We start from the raw sequence: 21,641 nt of genomic DNA on the forward strand, positions 1-21,641 counted from the left end.
AAAACATCTTCAATATTATCATTGTGTTCCTTCTTTCGATTACTTCTGTAATTTAAGTGAGGTTGCAGAATAGGATTTTCTAATTATTAATTTAATTGAGATTTATTATTTAATGTTAAAAATATGGCATTTTTTTGCATCCTTAACCACAAACTGACATGAAACACAAGTGATGATAGAAGATAATTCTGAATGATTACCAAAATAATGTTTACATTCAAAACAATAAATATGATATGTAAAACAATCTTTTCTCTCGGGAAAAAAATTTAGCATTTTATATTTACTTATTTGCAGAATATCTCTATCAAATAATTTACTAATCATATTCATTATATCAAATAATGCTCCCCAAGTAAGTGAATGTCGAACTCCTAACAACATGCAAATTAAAATTATTTCTCCGTTGCTCGTGTTTGTTTTTTTATGGACTCTTTCATTAAGGTAACTTACATTTTTATTCATCTTTCTTTCAGCTTTTCTATTTTCATTGAACGTTATCTCTTCTTTATCTTCTTCACTGTCGGAGATTTTGTTGACCAGGCAAGCATTAATCCAATCTCCTTCGCAATTCATATTGCATGTTATTTCCAAACTGGTTACAGACTCACTTGAATTACTTTGAACCTCATCAACTTGTTCAATTTCTTGAATTTGTGGGATATCACTTTCTTCAATAATAACATTTTTAGTATCATCAGAATGATTGCTACTGCAACTGCTAGTGTCACTGTCATGTATCAACATCTGTAAAAATCATACAAAGGGTTTGTTATTCAAATTTTATTATTATGTTAATAAAATAGTGTAAATCAACTTTATAAGTAATTATGTCTAGTTATAACATTGCAAAATTTGAGGTACTTCCAGAAATTAAATATTTTTTAGTTTTTTACATTTATAAACCTATCTATACAATTTATGTTAATATATATGTATGTTATATAATAATTATATATGTTAATTAATTATAATATAATTTAAATATTAAATATAATTAATATAATATTAAATTTACTTACATCATTTATGAGCATTTCCACTATTCTTTTTTCTGCTTATATTTACTTGATCTTGGAATTGATTTTTTAAAATTAGTAGGATCCATCCAACATTCTTTTAGACATTGTATAAAATGTTTGTAAAATCAAATATCAATAAAATTTATTATGTATGTAAAAGTTGATGTAACTAAACGCCTTTGTTAGGTTATATACAGGGTGTTTCATTTTAATCCGACCACGACAAAAAACCATGGAAAAACTAATTTTAACGAAAAATGACCTTAACAAAAGTTGAAGGGGGTAAAGGGGACCATCGAATGACACAAACACCTATGACCTTGAACTCCATTTTCAAGGTCATTTGAGGGTAATTGTGATTTTTTTAAATAGGAACCTCTATTTTAGACCTTGGAATCAGATAGAGCGGAGAAAATTACGTCGCAGAGGATATTTTAAGTTTGTTTTGGTGACCTTGAGAAGGTCAATTCAAGGTCAAATAACAAAAAATCTGCTAAACAGCTGTTTGTCTGGTTTTATTTTACTGATGTCGAAAGATGACCTTGACAAAAGTTGAAGGGAGCAAAAGGGGCCATCTAATGACACCAACACCTTTGACCTTGAACTCGATTTTCAAGGTCATTTGAAGGTCATTGTATTTTTTTAACGGGAACCCCTATTTTTGACCTCGGAATACGGAGCAGCGGAAAAAATTACGTCGGAAATGACATTTCAAGTTTGCCTTAGCGACCTTGAGAAGGTCAATTCAAGGTCAAATAAGAAGTATCCGCCTAAGATTGTTTTCCTTTCAATTTTTTCGTAGAATTATCATTTTGTTATTGTAATAAACATTAAGAGAATAATTGACTTAAAATGTGATTATTCTTTGCTGACTTTGAAGCCATTTTGTAAGGTCAAAAGTGCAAAAATACAATATCAAATGTTATGTGAAGTCCATATTTATATCCTAACTTTAGCGTTACCCAGGAACAACGACGTGGACGTAATAGGATTGTGTTCCCTTTGGGGTGCTTGATTAGAGTGAGTCTCCTTGCCTCTCACGTTTATTATGTACAGATTTGAATGTAGGTGCCCAAAGACACCACCATTTTTTTGGATTCTATTCAGTTCTTGGGATGTTTTTGTATGCGAATTTTTATCCTATCTTTAGCGTTACTCAGGAACGACGTGGACACAATTGGCTACTAATTTTCCTCATCGAATTTTGCCTGAATTTATTGTTGAAATAAATAATGTATTTTGTAAAGATGATTTTTCATGTTGAATTTTCCCGCGACTCATTTTTGAAATAGACAATTTTTCTAATAAGAGATCTCTTTTCATATGAATTTATCCTCTACTCATTGTTACTTACACTTAGTATTCAATAGTTTACTAGTTATTGAATAGTTATTGATTAGCCAAACTAATCAAATATCATTTGTTTAACATTTTCTCTTTTTCATTCATTGACCTTTATTTTTTCTATTAAAATTTATTACTCATCGAAAGCTATCTAATTTGTTCAGTTTGGTAAAAACAAAATTTTTTATTGAACTTGTTATAAATTTTTAACAATGGCTGATTATCCAGCCGCTGAAAGGGTTGATATTTTATTGATTCTTGGTGAATCTAGACGTAATTATCGACAAGCTGCAGCCTTGTATCGAATTCGATATCCCGATAGAAGACATCCAAGTCATACAACCATTCGTGAGATTTACCGTAGAGCTCAACAAGGGCAACTAGCACGGGTTAGAGAACGTCGTAATTACAACGAAGATGATCTTCGTGTAATGGTCGTTTTAGCAATGGTTCATTTGAATCCCCACGTTAGTACCCGTGAAATTCAAAGGCAAAGTGGTATACCTATGGCTACTGCTTGGAGAATACTGAGAAGTCAACGTTATCATCCATATCATATTACTTTGACTCAGGATCTCACACCTGCTGATATGAGGTTAAGGCTACCGTTTTGCCAATGGGCACGACAAATGATCGTCACTTTTTTCAATACGTAATGTTTTCTGATGAAGCAAAATTCAAAAGCAATGGAGCGCTTAACCGACACAAATGTCATTATTGGTCGAATGTTAATCCGCATTGGTACAGGCAGATAGATAACCAAAATCGTTGGAGTCTTGATTTTTGGTGTGGAATTGTTAACGGATACCTTGTAGGCCCATACTTTTTCGATGAAAATGTAAATGGCCATAATTTTTTACAGTTCCTGAGAGAACGTCTTCCAGTACTTCTTGAAGAAGTAGATTTATACACAAGAGCAAGAATGTGGATTCAATTAGATGGAGCTCCTGCGCACTATGCTCGAATAGTTAGACAATATCTTAATCAAAATTACCGTGACAGGTGGATTGGACGCACTGGACGTGGAGATTTGGGTGTTCGATGGCCACCGAGATCTCCAGATATGACATCACCCGATTTCTATTTGTGGGGGTATTTGAAAGATGTTGTTTATGAACATGAAACTACAACAAGGGAAGATATGATCCACAGAATTCAAACCGCTTGTGAAAACATCCCAAGAGCTGTATTACTCAGAACAGTAGAACATTTTCAGCAGCGAATTGAATTGTGTATCCAACCAAATGGTGGTGTCTTTGAGCACCTGCGTTGAATTTTGAGCAAAAGTGAGAGGCAAGGGGACTCACTCTAATTAAGCACCCCGAAAAGTGAGAGGCAAGGGGACTCACTCTAATCAAGCACCCCAAAGGGAACACAATCCTATTACGTCCACGTCGTTGTTCCTGGGTAACGCTAAAGTTAGGATATAAATATGGACTTCACATAACATTTGATATTGTATTTTTGCACTTTTGACCTTAAAGTCAGCAAAGCATAATCACATTTTAAGTCAATTATTCTCTTAATGTTTATTACAATAACAAAATGATAATTCTACGAAAAAATTGAAAGGAAAACAATCTTAGGCGGATACTTCTTATTTGACCTTGAATTGACCTTCTCAATGTCACTAAGGCAAACTTGAAATGTCATTTCCGACGTAATTTTTTCCGCTGCTCCGTATTCCGAGGTCAAAAATAGGGGTTCCCGTTAAAAAAATACAATGACCTTCAAATGACCTTGAAAATCGAGTTCAAGGTCAAAGGTGTTGGTGTCATTAGATGGCCCCTTTTGCTCCCTTCAACTTTTGTCAAGGTCATCTTTCGACATCAGTAAAATAAAACCAGACAAACAGCTGTTTAGCAGATTTTTTGTTATTTGACCTTGAATTGACCTTCTCAAGGTCACCAAAACAAACTTAAAATATCCTCTGCGACGTAATTTTCTCCGCTCTATCCGATTCCAAGGTCTAAAATAGAGGTTCCTATTTAAAAAAATCACAATTACCCTCAAATGACCTTGAAAATCGAGTTCAAGGTCATAGGTGTTTGTGTCATTCGATGGTCCCCTTTACCCCCTTCAACTTTTGTTAAGGTCATTTTTCGTTAAAATTAGTTTTTCCATGGTTTTTTGTCGTGGTCGGATTAAAATGAAACACCCTGTATGTAAGGACGCTATATGATATATCCCAAGTATGTACATTTAATTATGTCCTAACCTTCTTATTGACGTCGAGAGAGAATTAGTGGACTGCGCATGCGTCTGCCAGCGAGTGATTGCCAGCGTTCCCAAAAGTGGCGCAGAACAGAAGGCGGTCGATTTGAATAGTTCAAAAATCGCCGAAAAAAAAAGTTGCTGAAAATAATTTTTTGATATCGGACAATTAATTGGGCACTAAAATAAGTAAAGTTACTGCAATAAAATAATTTATCGACTTATGTAATAATTAAAAACAATCATTGAACTTTTGACGTACTCTCACGCGAATGACATTATTGAAATCGTAAAAATTTTTAATTCAAACAGTACACGCGGTTAAAAACGATTAAATAATAAACGTCAGAGTCAGTACTAATTATTTATGAATTACTAGAGTAATAATAATGTTTAAAAAACACATAAATATAAGAAAAAGAAGCCCCTTTTACACTATGCACTTGAATTATAGAAAATGTACACTATACGCAAAATGAAACCACTTATTCAACAGACAACGGTTTTCGAGGTCGCTGATAACGAAACTGTTATCAGATTTAATAAATAATTCGTTTAAACAATTTTGTTTATGCAAATTATTGTAAAATTCTATCTGTAACGAATGAATAGTATAGTTCTAGGAGTTTTCGGGGTCGCTGATCTGTTATCAGATTTGCAATATAATTCGTTTAAACAATTTTGTTTATGCAAATTATTGTAAAATTCGATCTTTAACGAATGAATAGTATAGTATTAGGGGTTTTCGGGGTCTCTGATAACGAATCTGTTATCAATTTTGCAAAATAATTTATAAACATTTGTGCAACAATTTATAAAAACGAATGTTTGAGTATGAACTTTTCCACAGCTACTGAAATGCCGCCGTTTACTTTATTTTCGTAGGTAATCTTTATATTGTACACATTAAAATCGTTTTTATTAATTATTAAAACTCAAGCGTCAAAACATATGGAGCTCATCAGGCGAATCTACTGATACGTTGCGTTTGAGCTATGAACATATGATAGTTCGTGGTTTAGTGGTCCAGACCATTAAAATTCACTCGAGGTAAATTTTCTTTTTTCGATCCCTATCACGATGGTACGTATTAAGGCTTTACTATTCTACTACTTCAAATTGCCACTATATTTGCATTAGCTCCGGCCCGAGTGCGGCTCGTATGCACCCACCTGGGCTGGAGCTCATCGGCGAGGAGAACGCGGCGAATCGTGCTGCGTTACCTCGGCAACAAGAGCAGCGATGCGTCCAGCAAAAAGGACGGCAAGCGGCTCGTATAAACGCACCTTGGCTGGAGCTCGGCGGCGAAAAGAACGCGGCGAATCGTGCTGCACTGCCGCGGCCACGAGAGCAGGGGTTACAGGTGCAGCAAAGGGACGGTGGGCGGCTCGTATACACGCACCTGGGCTGGAGAACGCGGCGAATCGTCCTGCGCTGCCTCGGCCACGAGAGCAGCGATAGTTCCAGCAAAAAGGACGGCGGGCGGCCCGTATGCAACCAGCTGGGCTGGAGCTCGGCGGCGCGGAGAACGCGGCGAATCGTGCTGCGCTGCCTCGGCCACGAGAGCAGCGATAGGTCCAGCAAAAAGGACGGCGGGCGGCACGTATGCAACCAGCTGGGCTGGAGCTCGGCGGCGCGGAGAACGCGGCGAATCGTGCTGCGCTGCCTCGGCCACGAGAGCAGCGATAGGTCCAGCAAAGGGACGGTGGGCGGCTCGTATACACGCACCCGAGCTGGAGAATGCGGCGAGTAGAACGCGACGCGTCGTCTTGCGCTTCTTTTGACACAGGACTAGCGACAGGGACAGCAGGTGCCACGTTTGCAGGCACCGGGGCTAGAGCTCGTCGATGGTGGTGGTGCACTGACCTGTGTTGCTTTTACCGCGTGAGCAGGAGCACCACGAGCAGCACAATGACGTGCGGTACTTTTTCACGCATACGTGCATCAGCATGTCCTCGAGGTGAAAGCGGCGCAGCGTTTATGTCAGTAATAGTAACAGCAGCTTGGTGGATGTTAGGCTGTGCGATATCATCCGCAGTGGCGGCTCCGTGTCGAGCAGGGGGGCTATTCCAATTTTCTTGGACTGCTCGCTGACGATCTGCAGCTGTAGGTTGAGCCTGATGCGGAAGCCCTCTATGTCTGCCGCCGTTTTTTCCTAGGAACTGCGACGGGAACAATATTGACGCGGTTTTCGGAATAAAATGTAAGATTGTCTTCTGAAAATTGCAGCATTAATCAGTTACCTATGTTTAATTAACGCCTTTTTATTTCTAACACAGAACATAGATATATATTATATCATGTATACATACAAACACTATACATTACTTTATATGGTTGACTTAAAACTAATGACTTTACAGACATGTAACATGATACAGTCATACAAGAGAAATAAAATTTATTGTTGTAAGTATCATATTTTTACATTTGTCTTACGCCACTCTACCTTTTGCAAATTTATTTTTATAATAACGCCGTCTTAAGGTTAGCGCAATCATTTTTTCAGTCGGTATAAAATCATTCTGCTCTGTGGACAATATCTTCTCCTTTGATCGAGGAGTGCCATCCACCGTTTCGACCTTCATTTTATTTCTATTTTTTGTTTTTAAAATATTTTGGGCGCTAAAACACCTTTCTGGATCTGCGTTAGCGTGCGGCATTGCCAAAATTAACAAAGCGATCTCGCCCATTGCTTGACAAGGCATACTACTATCATCTGCTGTAAAATTTTTCACATAGATCCAAAAATCTTCGACGGGTGAGTCCGCTGCGAGGAACTCTTTTGGGATTTCTATCGACAATAGGTTATTCTATCCTTCTTCAATTTCAACAGCTAACTGCACATTGTTAATTAATTTCGTAAATGTGTTCTGCAATTTCGAAATAATATTCGGATTTTCATTTCGGAATTGGACTGATAAGGCGTTCGCAGGGTCCAAACACATTGCCGATTCATAAACTGCATTATTAAAGTTCTTAAATCGCTCTTTCATTTCGTACGACAATGATATAAGATAATTATACACATTCATACAAAACTCTTCAGTGTCACTTTTTTCAGAAAGAAAGTAATCTCTGATTTCTTCTCCCATTCGAAATCCATGTACCGTAAATATTCCTGCTCATTTAGAATATCAATGTTCTTGACGGGTGTTGAAATTACATATTGTCGCTTCATAAAACAGGACACGATATTTTTATACCTTTTTGTAATCTCTTCCTGAACTTTGTGGATGATTATTCCTCTTCTCTGGTCTAAAGGTATTGCAAATATCTAACTGTTTCAGAGTTTGTCGCAATAAACAAAGGTATAATTTTGTTTCTTTCTTCGACAAGCAGGTAAAAATCTGCTTTGCAACGGCATCGTCGGATTTCTCTTCCGAAAACCTCAGCAAACAGGGATATTGCTCAAGGACGCTCAATACATTCGACTCTAGGGACAGCCAGCACGTCAATGATAAATTCAAAATTTTATGCTGTTCTATGCCCATTTCTTTCTGCATGTTTTGATAATCATGTTGCCTGTTAGCACTTCGAAACATCGAACGCAAGTTGCTGAACAGATTGATTATTTCTTCGGGTAATTCCTTGACAGCATATTGTACACATAAATGTGTCATATGTGCCGGGCATTGGACGCATAAAATGTTGGGTATGCTCTCACACAATCGAGCTTTCAAGCCGCTTTTTTCCCCTATCATTGTTTGACACCCGTCAAAACGGCATCCGTATATATTCGACACCGGTATATTATACCTGGCAAACGAGTTTTCTATGCACTCGTATAATCTTCCTGCGGTTGCTTTCGCTTCCTTTCCTTCTTCGAATACTTTGACTAGATCCCAAACTTCAGATTTTATGTTATCATCTTCACTTACATATCTAACTATAATAGCTAAAGCTTTTTCTTTGCTAATATCTGTCGACGCGTCGATACAAATACAAAAAAATGCTGTTTTAAAAATTCAACCAAGTCATCTTTGCTACTTTCTCCAATTACATTTACGATCATATTACGTGCCTTCGTCTCTCCTAATTTTAGATCATTCCAAATTCTATTTGGATCGATATTATTTAGATCTTTTACTAAGACAGGCACATTTCGGTACGATATATTCAATTTCGTACACATCGCCAGCACTTTTAACTCAGCTTCAGCTTTCTTTCTCTCTTCTGTGCTGTCTTCTCGAGCAGGAATCTTAAAAGAAGAGGGAGGTGGAGCTTCTTGTAGTCCACTCTTATTCAAATGATTCTGCGAGTAAGCGTGATCTAAAATCGTGCTAAATCTTGCGTAAAATGATCTTTTGCACAAGTTGCACGTCGCTTTTGTAGGCGCTGCTGGATCGTACTGGAGCCAAGGTTGAAAACCAGGTACATCGAGCCAGATCTTCCTGAATAATCTTGCTGGCGGTTTTTTCTTCGTTTGTACCGTCCAATCTGCATTATTAATGTTTGCAATGATTAACTCGTCCTTGGACTCTTTTTCCATTTTTAAAAGTAGATCTAAAAAACGAAGTTTATCAATATATGTTTTTTTAGTGCAATTTTTATATAACAGTAATTAAATGACGCATACGCGAGAAAACTTTGATACAGCATTAAAATGTAGTTTTTATAGTTCAATGGGCTCGTCACAGTTGGTTGGTGAATATTTTTAAGACTTTCTGCGGCTTTTATCTTACAAGTTTCTTAAATACTGATTAAAAAAGAAATTCGTATATTTATGTATTAGTTGTAATGGAAAAAATATGAGTACGAAAATCGGTATTAAGTAGTACGCAGTCAATGTCGTTTCGACAAAGGAACGTTCCAATCGTATTAAACATATAATTGTTTTGTATTAGTGACTTAAAATTTATATTCCTAACAATTGATAAAAGCAATTAAATAAAATTTATGAATGGGCTCACCAGCGTCGTTGAATCGGGTACGGTTTCTTTCACTGTTTGAAAGTTAATTTCCAATAGCCTGAATCCTTCTTTCCTTGTCCTACGCAATATGATCTCAGCAATCGAAATTGCGAATTGCTAGTTGACTCACACATATATATATATATATATATATATATATATATATATATATATATATATATATATACACATATATATATATATCCTCACTATGTTGTCCTACGGTAAAAAGCACACATAGATATTGAAACTAAATAATTTATTGTAAAAATTGTCCGCCATAAAAGCTGACAATTTAAATTAATTGAATCCCCAAATTTATAAAAAAAACTTTTTATAAATTTGAAGGTAAAATAATTTTAAAAAATGTCTGCTTTGTATAATAATGAAATTACAAAATAAGATTAAATTTTACATTAAATTATTGGTAGTTATCGAAGGATCATGCTATAGAAACTGTACAGTTAACCAGTGCTTTTGGATGGGATTCTAGTGATACAAATGTAAATCAGGATGTGCATGAATTTTTTCAAATGCTTTTAATGCGTTGAAACTAGAACTTACAAATATCTCACCGGAACAAGATGATTTAATTTCTAAGTATTATGAAGGTAACGTAACAATGACTATTAAACATTTTAAGTATGGCTATTTTATCGATTCGATTATCTTGAATGAATACTGTGGAAAAATAATTTTTTCGACACGCGTGCGTAAAATTCTATTCGCGCATTCTTTTTTAATTTGAAAAATCACATTTACGCCTGCTGTGTATAAAAACGCGTTAGATATGCATGCGAAATATATACTTCACTCGTAAGATTATTACTCTGACTTTGCTCGAGCGACAATCTAAACTTAGTATCAAGAACTGCTATAGTATACAATGCGAAATTATATATATTTCCATCTTTCAGGGATTATACTTGATCGTGTAATATGTTTAATCTGTAATGCTGAACATTGCACGAAAAATCCTTTTTTGGATATTTCCTTGCCAATACAATCAGATGAGACTAAGATTGGAGCATACAACACAGTGGTACGTAATATTTCTATAACGTACTTATTAGTATTAGTTATAATGAATTAAGTAACGCAAAGCAACGAAAATCACATTTTTTTTACCCACCCCGACTGAAAGCCACTTTTCCCACCTGAAAATAGGGACAGAAGTTAAATATTTCCATCATAAACTCCATTAGTGGGGCAAAAGTAAAATTTGCGTGGTGAAAATATATTTTTTTATACATTAACATACTGAAATGTAGAAAACGCGTTGGCCCTACTTACACCAGAGGGAAAAATGTGCTACTTTCGTCCTTTCTTGCATAATGTACCATTTTATTTTGAAGAAAGAAGCATTAGAAGCATTTACACAATGCGTTATCTTAGACGAAGACAATAAGTACTTCTGTGAGAAATGTGATAAAAAATGCTCAGCTAAACAGGATTTAAAGTTTATAAAACTTCCATTTATACTTACATTGCACTTGAAATGTTTTCAATATGACGTAAAATCAAATTCCACCATCAAACTAAACAATAAGTACGTACTATGTCAATAAATAATTAATATAATTTTATTTTTGTAAATAATAAAGCATATTTTTTTAAGGGTCACATTTCCAGAGGTTCTTAATTTAAATAGTATCATCGATCCTTTTGAAGACAAAAATAATGCAGCAGATTCGAATTTTTACAAACTTTTTTCAATTGTTATTATACATATATACAGGATTTAGATACGAATGAATGGTTTTGTTTTAACGACAGCACCGTTACCCGCGTAATTTTTCTCTTTCTTCCTCTCTGATAAAAATACCATATGATATATTAGCCTGCGCCTTTTCTATTTTTCATTCATTGTTTTATTTAAATTATAATTTATAAGTATATTTGTTGTAGATATCAAAACATGATTTTGAAATTTCTTTTGGAAACGGCAACAGTGGAGAAGGAAATGCTTATTTATTGATTTATAGAAGATGTAATGAAGTAGATGATACAGCACTTGTAGAAGAGTCTTCACCTGACGTTTCTTTGTTACAACAACAGCCAACATTCATCACTATTAACAATATTGATGACAACTGCATTTATACTGATACTGCAGTTATACAAGATCCCCCATCTGACGTCAATATTGAAGAAACATTTACTCACGATTCTTTTCCTAAAATCACGCATCTGAAGGATAGAATGAGAAAAAAATTAAATTTATATAATACAAATAAAGACTCTGATAATCCACCAAAATGACGAAAATATCGAAATGCAATCTCATATTGAATTCGATCAATTAGAACATGCTTAGTGAGAGCCCACGTTTCGCACCCGTACAGAACCACCGGCAGTATTATTGTCCTGTATATTCTTATTTTAACGTTTTTAGACAACAGCCTCGACTTAAGTAAATTACTCACGGAGTAGAAGCAAGCATTACCCGAATGGAGTCTCTTATTTATTTCGACATTAATCTCGTTTCTATCATTTATGGTCGTACCCAGATACCTGAATTCGCTAACCTTTTCAAAAGTAAAATTCCCAACTCTGAGATTTTCCTCCCCTCTGCAGATGCCTAGCTTATCCACAATCATGTACTTTGTTTTTGATTCACTCACTTCTAACCCTGTATACTCCACCGCTTTTATGAGGATTTCCGCGTTTCTTGCTACCGTTTCCCTACAATCCCCCATTATATCCAAATCATCTGCGTAGCCTATTATCTGCTTTGTTCCATTAAGCGTTGCGCCCAGCTGGCTAACCTGCATTTTTCTAACGGCATACTCTAACGTTAAGTTGAACAGCACCGTAGAGAGCCCATCCCCTTGTTTTAAACCATCGCGTATCATGAAGGGTTCTGATACATTACCGCCTACTCGGACCTTTCCCGTGCTTCCGTTCAGACATATCTGAATTAATCTCACGAGTTTTTTCGGTACACCGAGAAGTACTAGAATTTAATACATTTTGCTTCGCTTAATAGAGTCGTACGCTTTTTTAAAATCTATAAATAGTTGATGTATGGTTTCGCAAAATTTCCACTTTTTCTCTAACAACTGTCTTATGGTAAACATTTGATCGCTCGTCGATCTGTTGCGCCGAAATCCGCACTGATAATCTCCTACTATATCTTCCGCGAATGGAGTGAGTCTAGCTTGTATTACGTTTGACAGAACTTTGTAGCACGTTGCTAAAAGGAAATACCCCTATAGTTATTGCAGTCTGTCTTATCCCCCTTTTTAAAAATCGGTATAATGATAGATTCCTTCCAATTTTCGGGTATTGTTTCATTTTTCCAGATGGCACATACTAGTTTATAGATTTTGAAAGTGAGCTCGACGCCCCCATATTTGAGTAACTCAGCTGGTATAGAGTCATTTCCCGCGGCTTTATTGTTTTTTAGTTTTTTAATCGCGGCCTCTACTTCTTGGTAGCTCGGTTCCTCCACGTGGGGTTCAGCAGTGTGAATTTCGTCCCCTAATTCTTCGCTATTTTCGTGCACGTTTAATAATTTATCGAAATAATTTTTCCACAGCGACAGTAATTCGTTGTCATTTGTTACGAGGTCCCCGTTTTCGTCCTTCATCAATTGCGCTCTACTCCTAAAACCCTTTCTGATGGCGTTAATCCCTCTGTACATTTCGCGGGGGTTATTTTCCTTACTGTTAGTTTCTATTCTCCTAATAAGATTCTTTTGATACTCCCGCTTCTTATTTTTGTAGATCGCGCTCGTCTGTTTCCTTACGTTAGAATACTCTTCTACGGTCCTATCGCTTCTATTTTGTAAGCTATCTAATTTAGCCTTTTTGCGCCTTTCAAACCAGAGTTCGCACTCTTCGTCAAACCATGGTTTGCTCTTTGGCTTTTTCTTTTTACCCAGTACTTTGTTCGCGGCCTCTTTTACCGTTTTTTCGATGTCCCCCCATAAGCTATTCGGTTCGTCATTCCCCTCCGGCGATGTGTTTGCTTCTTCAAGTGCCTGAAACCTGTTATTAATTTCTATCTGGTACCTTATTCGCTCTGTTCTATCTCGTAGTTTCTCAATATCGAAGCTTTCTACCTTGTTTGCTCGCTTACTATTTTGATTCGCTACTAGTCTAGCTCTTAATTTGGCTACTACTAGGAAGTGGTCCGAGTCGCTATCTGCCCCTCTGTAAGCCCTTACGTCAAGAACATTAGTATGACGTCTTTTTTCAATGAGGAAATGATCAATTTGGTTCTGTGTGGCCCCGTCCGGCGATGTCCACGTTGCCTTGTGTATGTTCTTGTGCTTAAAACACGTAGTTTTGATTATAAGATCTTTTGCCGCCGCGAAATTTATGACCCTAATACCGTTATCATTGCTGGCTTCGTGCAGGCTTTCCTTCGCTGGCAGCGCGCCTTCGCTGGCATCGTTACCGCGTAAGACCAGGTGACGAATCATTCTACACATCCCCTTTCGGGGCAGTTGTCATCGCTCCCGCATCCTCCTCGGCAGCAGGATTTTTGCCCATTTTTGTAATGTGTGATGAAAGAGATAGATTGAGAGATAAGAGATAATGTGAAGTGTTTTTGTTGTTGTGGTGCTTGCGTAGTGTTTCTAGATGAATGCGTTCGACAGTGTGGGCTCATCACACCCACGCCTGTTCCTATCGGCTGTCCGCGGCTGCTTATTCAATTTATTCGCCGCTAACCTCTTTCTCAGGGGCTGTTCCTCTATCCGCAACCTAATGACGCGCTGTGTAGATTAGATTAGATTTATTTGCTGTACAATGTGTTGTACAATACTTGTATATATCGATACATAATTTAAAGTTTAATTGGATTGAGGATATGTGTGTAGGTGTGATTGAAGGTGTGTGTGTGTGTGTTTGTAGTTTTGTTTAATGATTTTGATGTATGAGACTGTATGAGAGGTAAGTGCTTGGTTTGCTATGAGGATGATTACGAATTACGAATTTTCAAGGCTAAAAAAGTATTTTTTAGCCTCGCTTTTGAAATGATTGATGGGTATGATGTCTCGTAATCGTGAGGGTAATGAATTCCAAACTTATGCGGCGATTATGTGAAATGAATTTCTCAGCGCCTCTGACGAGAAAGGAGGTATGTCTAGCGGTATCGCTTCACCCCTCACAGGACGGAGTGCGACGTGGAAGTCAAAGTAGGCAATTAAATAAGATGGTTTAACATTGTTAAAGAGCTTTCTCAAGAAGTAGGCCGCAAAGTACTTCCTACGTCCGGCAGTGGTGAGCCATTGCAGCTCGCGCCTGTAAGGCGCGATGTGCTCGCCCCACTTAAGACCATAGATGTAACGTATACCTGTGTTAACCAGTCTTAGTAGTTTAATGTCGAGTTCTTGTGTCAAGTTGCAGTAAACCAGTGAGCAGTAGTCTATGATCGGGAACAGTAGGGCCTGGACGAGGTGTTTGCGCAGACCGAGGTTCGTGCTTTTCCTGAAAAAGTATAGCCTATACATAAGAGAGTGAGCACGCTTACATATTTGTGTTACGTGCTCTTTCCAGGTTAGTTTGGAGTCAAGCACGACCCCCAGGCTGCGCACAGAAGATCAAAATCGACCCGGGCTCCCCCTATATTGATGTACGTATTAGCTATTGTAGGTAGAGCATTGATATAGTAGGGCGAGCCCAGGACGATCGCCTTAGTTTTGAGGACATTGAGTTTTAGATTGTTATGCCCAGCCCAGCACCTTATCCTCTCGGCATTAGCTCTCATTCTGTCGGAACAGGAGTCAAGCTCCTCGAGGTGGCACTGGGTGTAGATCTGCAGGTCATTCGCATAGATCAGATGTGCAATATCCACGTCCAGACAGAGGCTTATGTCATTGACGTACAGTGCAAAAAGTAGAAGGCCCAGTACGGATCCTTGTGGGACTCCCGTATTGAGCGGAATGTATGAGGATAGTTGATTGTCATCACCAATGACGGCCTGCCGTCTGCCCGTGAGATAAGATGCAATCCATTGGATGACCTGCTTAGAAAAGCCGAAAGAGGTTAGCTTTCTAAGGAGCTTGGCGTGACACACATTGTCAAACGCCTTGCTAAAATCAAAAAGAAGAAGAAGTGTGACCTTCTTTTTGTCTATTCCAAGCCTGACATCATCAGTCAGCTTTATTAAGCTGGACTGTGTGCTGTGACCGGTACGAAAACCTGTCTGTAGGTCATCAAGGAAGAGCCTAGTTTCCAGGTAATGAGAAAGCTGCCTATGTACCAGCCACTCCAGCGCCTTGGATAGAAAACATAAGAGTGAGATCGGATGATAGTCAGTAGTGGATTTTGGAGAACTGACTTTGTTGAGTGCACGCACCAGTGACCTTTTCCAGTCCGAGGGGAAGCATGACTCGCTCAAGGACAGGTTAAAGATACGACATAATATGGGCGCCAGTACTGGCATGGCCTTGGAGACAACAACCTGTGGGATGCCATTAGTTCCCCTGGCCTGAGAGGTGAAATGCTGAACTGCGGCCAACACGTCCGATTCCGTAATCTCACTGAAGCTGAAGTGGACAGGATATTCCAGACTATCAAGTGATTGCAGTTGTTTGTCGACAGAAGGGGCGAGTGGATCATTGGATATCCCGCTGAAGTATCTGTTAAGATCATCTGTTGAGAAGCGAGATGGAGTGGTTTCCTTGGAGGTGGTGATTCCAAGTTTCTCGAGTTTTCTCCAGATTTCCCCTACATCTGTTATGTTTGATGTGTAGTGGTGATAGGCACCCACCCGTCCGATCTGGACGACAAGGCCCAAGACCCGCTTAGGGTAGCGGCATTGTAACAGGATAAGAAGTTCATACCTCAACTTTGTTGAATATTTATAATCACCTAATTGCCTAGGAATCTGAATTTCTAAGTAAAACTTATGAAAAGAACATGCATGAAAATCAACAAACGAATATTGCAATCCTTAGCTTCAGCAACGCTCCGGATACGACGTAAGATATACTGTTTTTACAAAATGAAATCATACATCATTAATCATAGAATCCTATTGATATAAGCTGTGCAATTGATTAGTGTAATTTTCGTTTCTCTTTAAATCATATTTACCTTCTTTACAGATTATTGACTTATCCTCCACCTCCATGCAAAGGCAGAATAGATATTAAGTATGCGCACTTGAAATGTTTAGAGGACGGAAGATATTTAAACGATATTATAATCGACTTTTATTTGAAATACGTTGTTGAAGAAATCATTGAACCTACGAAACAAGACAATACAGTTTTATTTAGTACATTTTTCTATAAGACATTGCTAAATAGAAGTACGGATTCATCTAAAAAAGACACAGTGGAGTTAAAAATTGGAGTAAGTCGATTGATCTATTCAATAAACAATATATTATAATACCTATGAATTACAAATAAGTTTTTGCATACGTTTTGCGTACGTTATTTTTTCTAACAAGTGCTTTCAATTCAACGTTCAACAATAAATACCATTTTTCTAACCTATGCACATGTAATTTTCGAAATAGTAACAAACACTGGTTCTTAACAAACATTTGCTATCCCAACGCAATTCATGAAAAATATATGTCATCTCACGACAAGCCGAAAATATTAAAATTACAGCATGAAAATAATGACAACTCACTAATAAGAGAAACGAAAACGTAAGTATTTTAAATTTATCACAATAAAAAAAATCTTTGTTACGCAACAGTAACAAATTAATTTTTATTACTCATTATTATAGACCCTGTATATTAGTATTTGATTCGGCACCTGGAATAATTCCTATAAATGTTGGTAATATAATTGTTCAGTATTTATATTGGGAGTATAAACTCAACACAATGCTTATGATTGCGGAATATACGTTATGCAATATGTTGAACTTACTTGAATATTATTACTTTATAAAAAGCAATAATAATTTCTTACTTATTGGGTATCTTATTTAATTTTAATATAGACATCAATAGTGGATTACTCATCGATACCATCATTAAAAGAATGGTTCGCAGTGGAAGAAGTTCGAAATAAAAGACAACTTATTTTAGAGCTGATAGAAAAAAAGGTAAATTTATAATGAAACGTATAAATGAAACGAAATTATACTTAAATGATATTTTTCACATATTCCTGTATTTTTATATGTATTAAATTAATTTTATTATATGTTTGTTTCTAATTCCTAATGATTAAAGTTTTTAAATGTTCTACTGCAATAAATAATGGAAAGAACGATATTTTTTCAGCAACTGAGCAGAAATATAAAAAATGTAAATGAGGGAATAAATAAATGTATTATACGATAGAAGAAAATATAAATTTGGACAGTTTCATGCAGTTGAATTGTGATGTATGACATGTTTACAATAAGCAACGAACTTTTAGAAATGAGTGCATGTTACTTTACTTTTTACGTAAATTCATATTAATCATCAATGTTTCTGTCACGATCGTTTTGAGTTATGCCGTAATCCATCTGGAATTCTTTGCTTAACCTCACAAGATCCCTGTATAAATAAAAATATATATAAAAAGTTCTTTTACGTAAAAGTTATCGTGATTTTAAAACATAATAAAATATATTAAGCAACAATTACTAATACATTTTGAGAAATGTTTAAAAATGTAAATATTTGTACAATAATAAAATGTGTAAAAATATTTAATTTTATGTAATATCATTTAACCGTTTTTGATAGGTCCGTTAAAGTGAAATTTATGTATCAGCGATAAAACTAATCTTAGCGTATCCTTGTTGTAAAGTTGCTTCGCCCAGCTTAGGTCGGATTAGTTTACTACTCTTAGCGTAGTCATTTTACAGGGGTCAGATTCTCGCGTTCAGTGTAAAAATACTACCGCCGTTGTAAAATTACAGCGCGCAAAATAGTAAAATTACTATATACCGTTGTGAATTTAGTTATAACGTTGTAAATTTACTGTGCTGGGCGTAGGACCGTTTGGTTTACTACTGGGTTAGTAATATTACGAAAAATTTTTTTACAGTGCAGAGTAAAGAGTTTCGTTCAAAACCTTTTCAATGCTCCCTCAACAACAAGAATTACGGATGCCAAATATTAACTGTAGTAGGTTAGTAACGAATCCATTTATTCACTTAACATTTCTCATCTTTGCTTATTATCATGATTGATATAATCTATTACTAACGTAACCTAAAATAATTGTGCATGGAAGTTGTATTTAATTCAAATATCAAATTATCATTGATTTACTAATATTTGTAATATTTTATATTTTTATACATGTATTTACGTAAAAATTGTCGATATTTTTTAGATACGGAAGAAGAGTTAAATGAATTTATAAGTCAAGTTAGACCTCGTATGCCGAAACTAAATCGTCAGCTTTAGATGCTCCAGTGGGTAATAAGGACATTAATGAGAAGGATAAATCAAAGAAATCTAGAAAGGTAAAACTCAATGCTATCATTTATATAAATACATTTCTTATTATTTATAGAAAGCAAGAAAGAAATTTAAAAAATCTGAAGAAGATGCAGCAGCTGAAATAATAAGTCAGTACAAATAATCGCTAGAGGACAACCATGAGGATGGGCTTGGACTGGAGCTAACCGATCAAGACATTCCAAAGAAAACGAAAGGCACAGATTTCAGACTGCAGGTGAGCGATAACGAGATCGTGTCTAAAAAAATCACTTTAAATCTGATAAATATTGTTTAAACTTAAGATTATTTAAATAATATTATATTAATACACATTTTACAAATTTAACATATTTAGGATAGTAGAAGCCATGATATGGACGATGACAGCCAGGACTACAGAAATGATGACCACAGAAATAGAAACAGGGAGCATGAAGACGGTGTGGAAGAGACTACCAAGGTAACTAATACTTCAGAACTGTTGTAACCTTTTGTCAAGTCTGCACAATCCATCAGTTTTAAAATATTCAATTATTTCCAAATTTTCAAGTATAAAAATTGAATATCTCAAAACTGATTTATCGTACAGACTTGAAAATTGATATGCAAACCCTCAAACAAAAAACAGCACAGGTCACATGCAATCATATGTCTAGTAATCTTTTAATATATATTTTATTTAATTGTTTGCAGCCAGACAGACTAAATAATGTAGTGGACCAATCAAAACTAAAACTAAGGGAAGAAAGAAGGCACAGGTTAAGAGCGATTAAAGCTCTCAACGTATAGAGTAAAAAAATAAGCGGAGAAGAGACAAAAGGAAGATGAAGAACACAAGAAAGGTAAATAATCAATAAAAAAATACGAGTAAATAAAGATGTCTGATTAAATTTTTTATTATTTATTGACAGAGGCTGAGAAAGCTGAAGTGGCCACTCAAGAAAAACAAAAAGAAGTACGAGGATTTCCTCAGATTATGAATTCCCATAGCGATATACCTGTGAAGAAAGCAGTTGTTGAAGAGGCTTACGCTCAAAAGGGGCCCAGCAGGTTTTATATAAACATGATGTACGCAGCATGGGGACGTAGTCGGCTTTCCGAACGGTGCGTAAAAAGACAAAAAAAAAACGACTTGAAGGTTCTCACTCCCAGGATAAAAAGGGCTGTGAGGGCGCATTTTGAACACTTCCTGAACCATTACAAGTTTCCAGAGCAGCTGTATAATCACTATTTAGGATTAGTAAATAACTATGCCAGGCGGGTGATCAATGGAGCAAAAGCTCACGTTAAAAAGATCACAGAGTATCCAGAACTCGGTTCTGACTACGATGAAGAGGAACCAGAGATGATAGAGCTATAAAAATAAAATGTTTAAAAGCTACTTCTAAAATATAGTACACTGTTTACCATTTCATAATTTCATATTATTTATTTTTTATCAATAAAAATATTTTTCGTACATTTTCATTCTTTTTATTACAAATAAATAATGCCCTTCTACCACGAATAAATAATGGCTCGAAAGGAAATAACACATAAATATTTCATTATAAAAAAATGTTATGATTATATTCAATAACAATTAAGATATTTAAAATATATTAAATAATTTTTCTCGTAAATAAATATATAAAAATAAAAAATAAAAAACTTTTTCTAGTATAACCCTAGTGGAAATAATTGGGTGTGCCAAAGTGTGCCAAAGTGTGCCATACTTTGCCAAAGTGTGCCAAAGTGTTCAAATTCGGAAATTTGCTGCACTTTGGCACACTTTGACACACATGGGTTTTTCGGAAACAAACATTTCTTTTTTGACAAAGTATGGCACAGTATAGCACAGTTTTGCACGGTATGGCACAGCATGGCACACTTTATTACACTTTGGCACACTATGGCACATTTTGGCACACTTTGGCACACTTTGGCACACTTTGGCACACTTTGGCACACTTCGGTACAGTGAGATATATCCCGCCGCCCGCGCGCCAAAACATTGCCACGCACGATGCCGTCATATCGACGGCACGCGTGGAGCTTGAAGTCCCAGTTATAGAACGTAACAATAACTAATTTAATAAAAAAAAAAAAAATTCTAGCGTCGGTAAGACTTGAACCCGGATCCTTTGGGTTAGTAAGCTGAAGATCTACCACTGAGCCACAAGTACTCGTTACAGTTAATACAAAAATTTAAACTCATGCACTTCGAGCAGCTTTAGATACTTAGTACTTTTACAATATTAATTAACAATTGCCCGTAATTGCCTTAAAGCTGCTGTCCGCCGTAAATGTTGGAAAAACATGCCTCAACAGAGGAGTCCGTCGGGAATACAATTTTTCCAGATTTCGTGCAAAAATTTTCTAAGTCCTCAATTTCCGAAAAACCCATGTGTGTCAAAATGTGCCAAAGTGTGCCAGAGTGTGCCAAAGTATACCAAGGTCAAAGTGTAATAAATTTCCGAATTTGAACACTTTGGAACATTATGGCACACTATGGCACACTTTGGCACACAATCCATTTCCACTAGGGAAATAATGACAAATAATTACAAATAATTATACGGATCACTATCAATTACTGAAAAAAAGTATAAAATAATTCTCAATCATAATTAATAATATTTGATAAATTTGAAAAAAAAAACAAATTTATTTAAAAAATTTTAAATAATGATAAATAATAGCCAATAATGGCAAATAATAGCAAATAATTTTAAATTAAAATGTCTTAATTCGGACTAGCAGTATTTAATATTATTTGCTATTATTTACCCTTATCAGTTTTTAT

General features: G+C 36.0%; 1 protein-coding gene and 2 long non-coding RNA genes across 3 annotated transcripts in view; 2 read left to right on the forward strand and 1 right to left on the reverse strand.

Moving 5' to 3' along the window:
* The window catches only part of LOC100115531 (glutamate receptor ionotropic, kainate 2), a 661,409-nt gene that overhangs the window by 171,339 nt on the left and 468,429 nt on the right, over positions 1 to 21,641 (reverse strand). The window lies entirely within an intron of this gene.
* On the forward strand, positions 9,822 to 10,529 carry LOC116416721. Its single transcript, XR_004227058.1, has 3 exons — positions 9,822 to 9,841; positions 9,925 to 10,104; positions 10,411 to 10,529. It is a non-coding gene; the product is annotated as an uncharacterized LOC116416721 (long non-coding RNA).
* On the forward strand, positions 18,650 to 20,315 carry LOC116416722. The gene is made up of 4 exons (XR_004227059.1): positions 18,650 to 19,091; positions 19,212 to 19,316; positions 19,550 to 19,698; positions 19,768 to 20,315. It is a non-coding gene; the product is annotated as an uncharacterized LOC116416722 (long non-coding RNA).

The sequence above is a fragment of the Nasonia vitripennis genome (assembly GCF_009193385.2).
Source record: "Nasonia vitripennis strain AsymCx chromosome 3 unlocalized genomic scaffold, Nvit_psr_1.1 chr3_random0006, whole genome shotgun sequence".
In the NCBI taxonomy this organism is placed as follows: domain Eukaryota; kingdom Metazoa; phylum Arthropoda; class Insecta; order Hymenoptera; family Pteromalidae; genus Nasonia; species Nasonia vitripennis.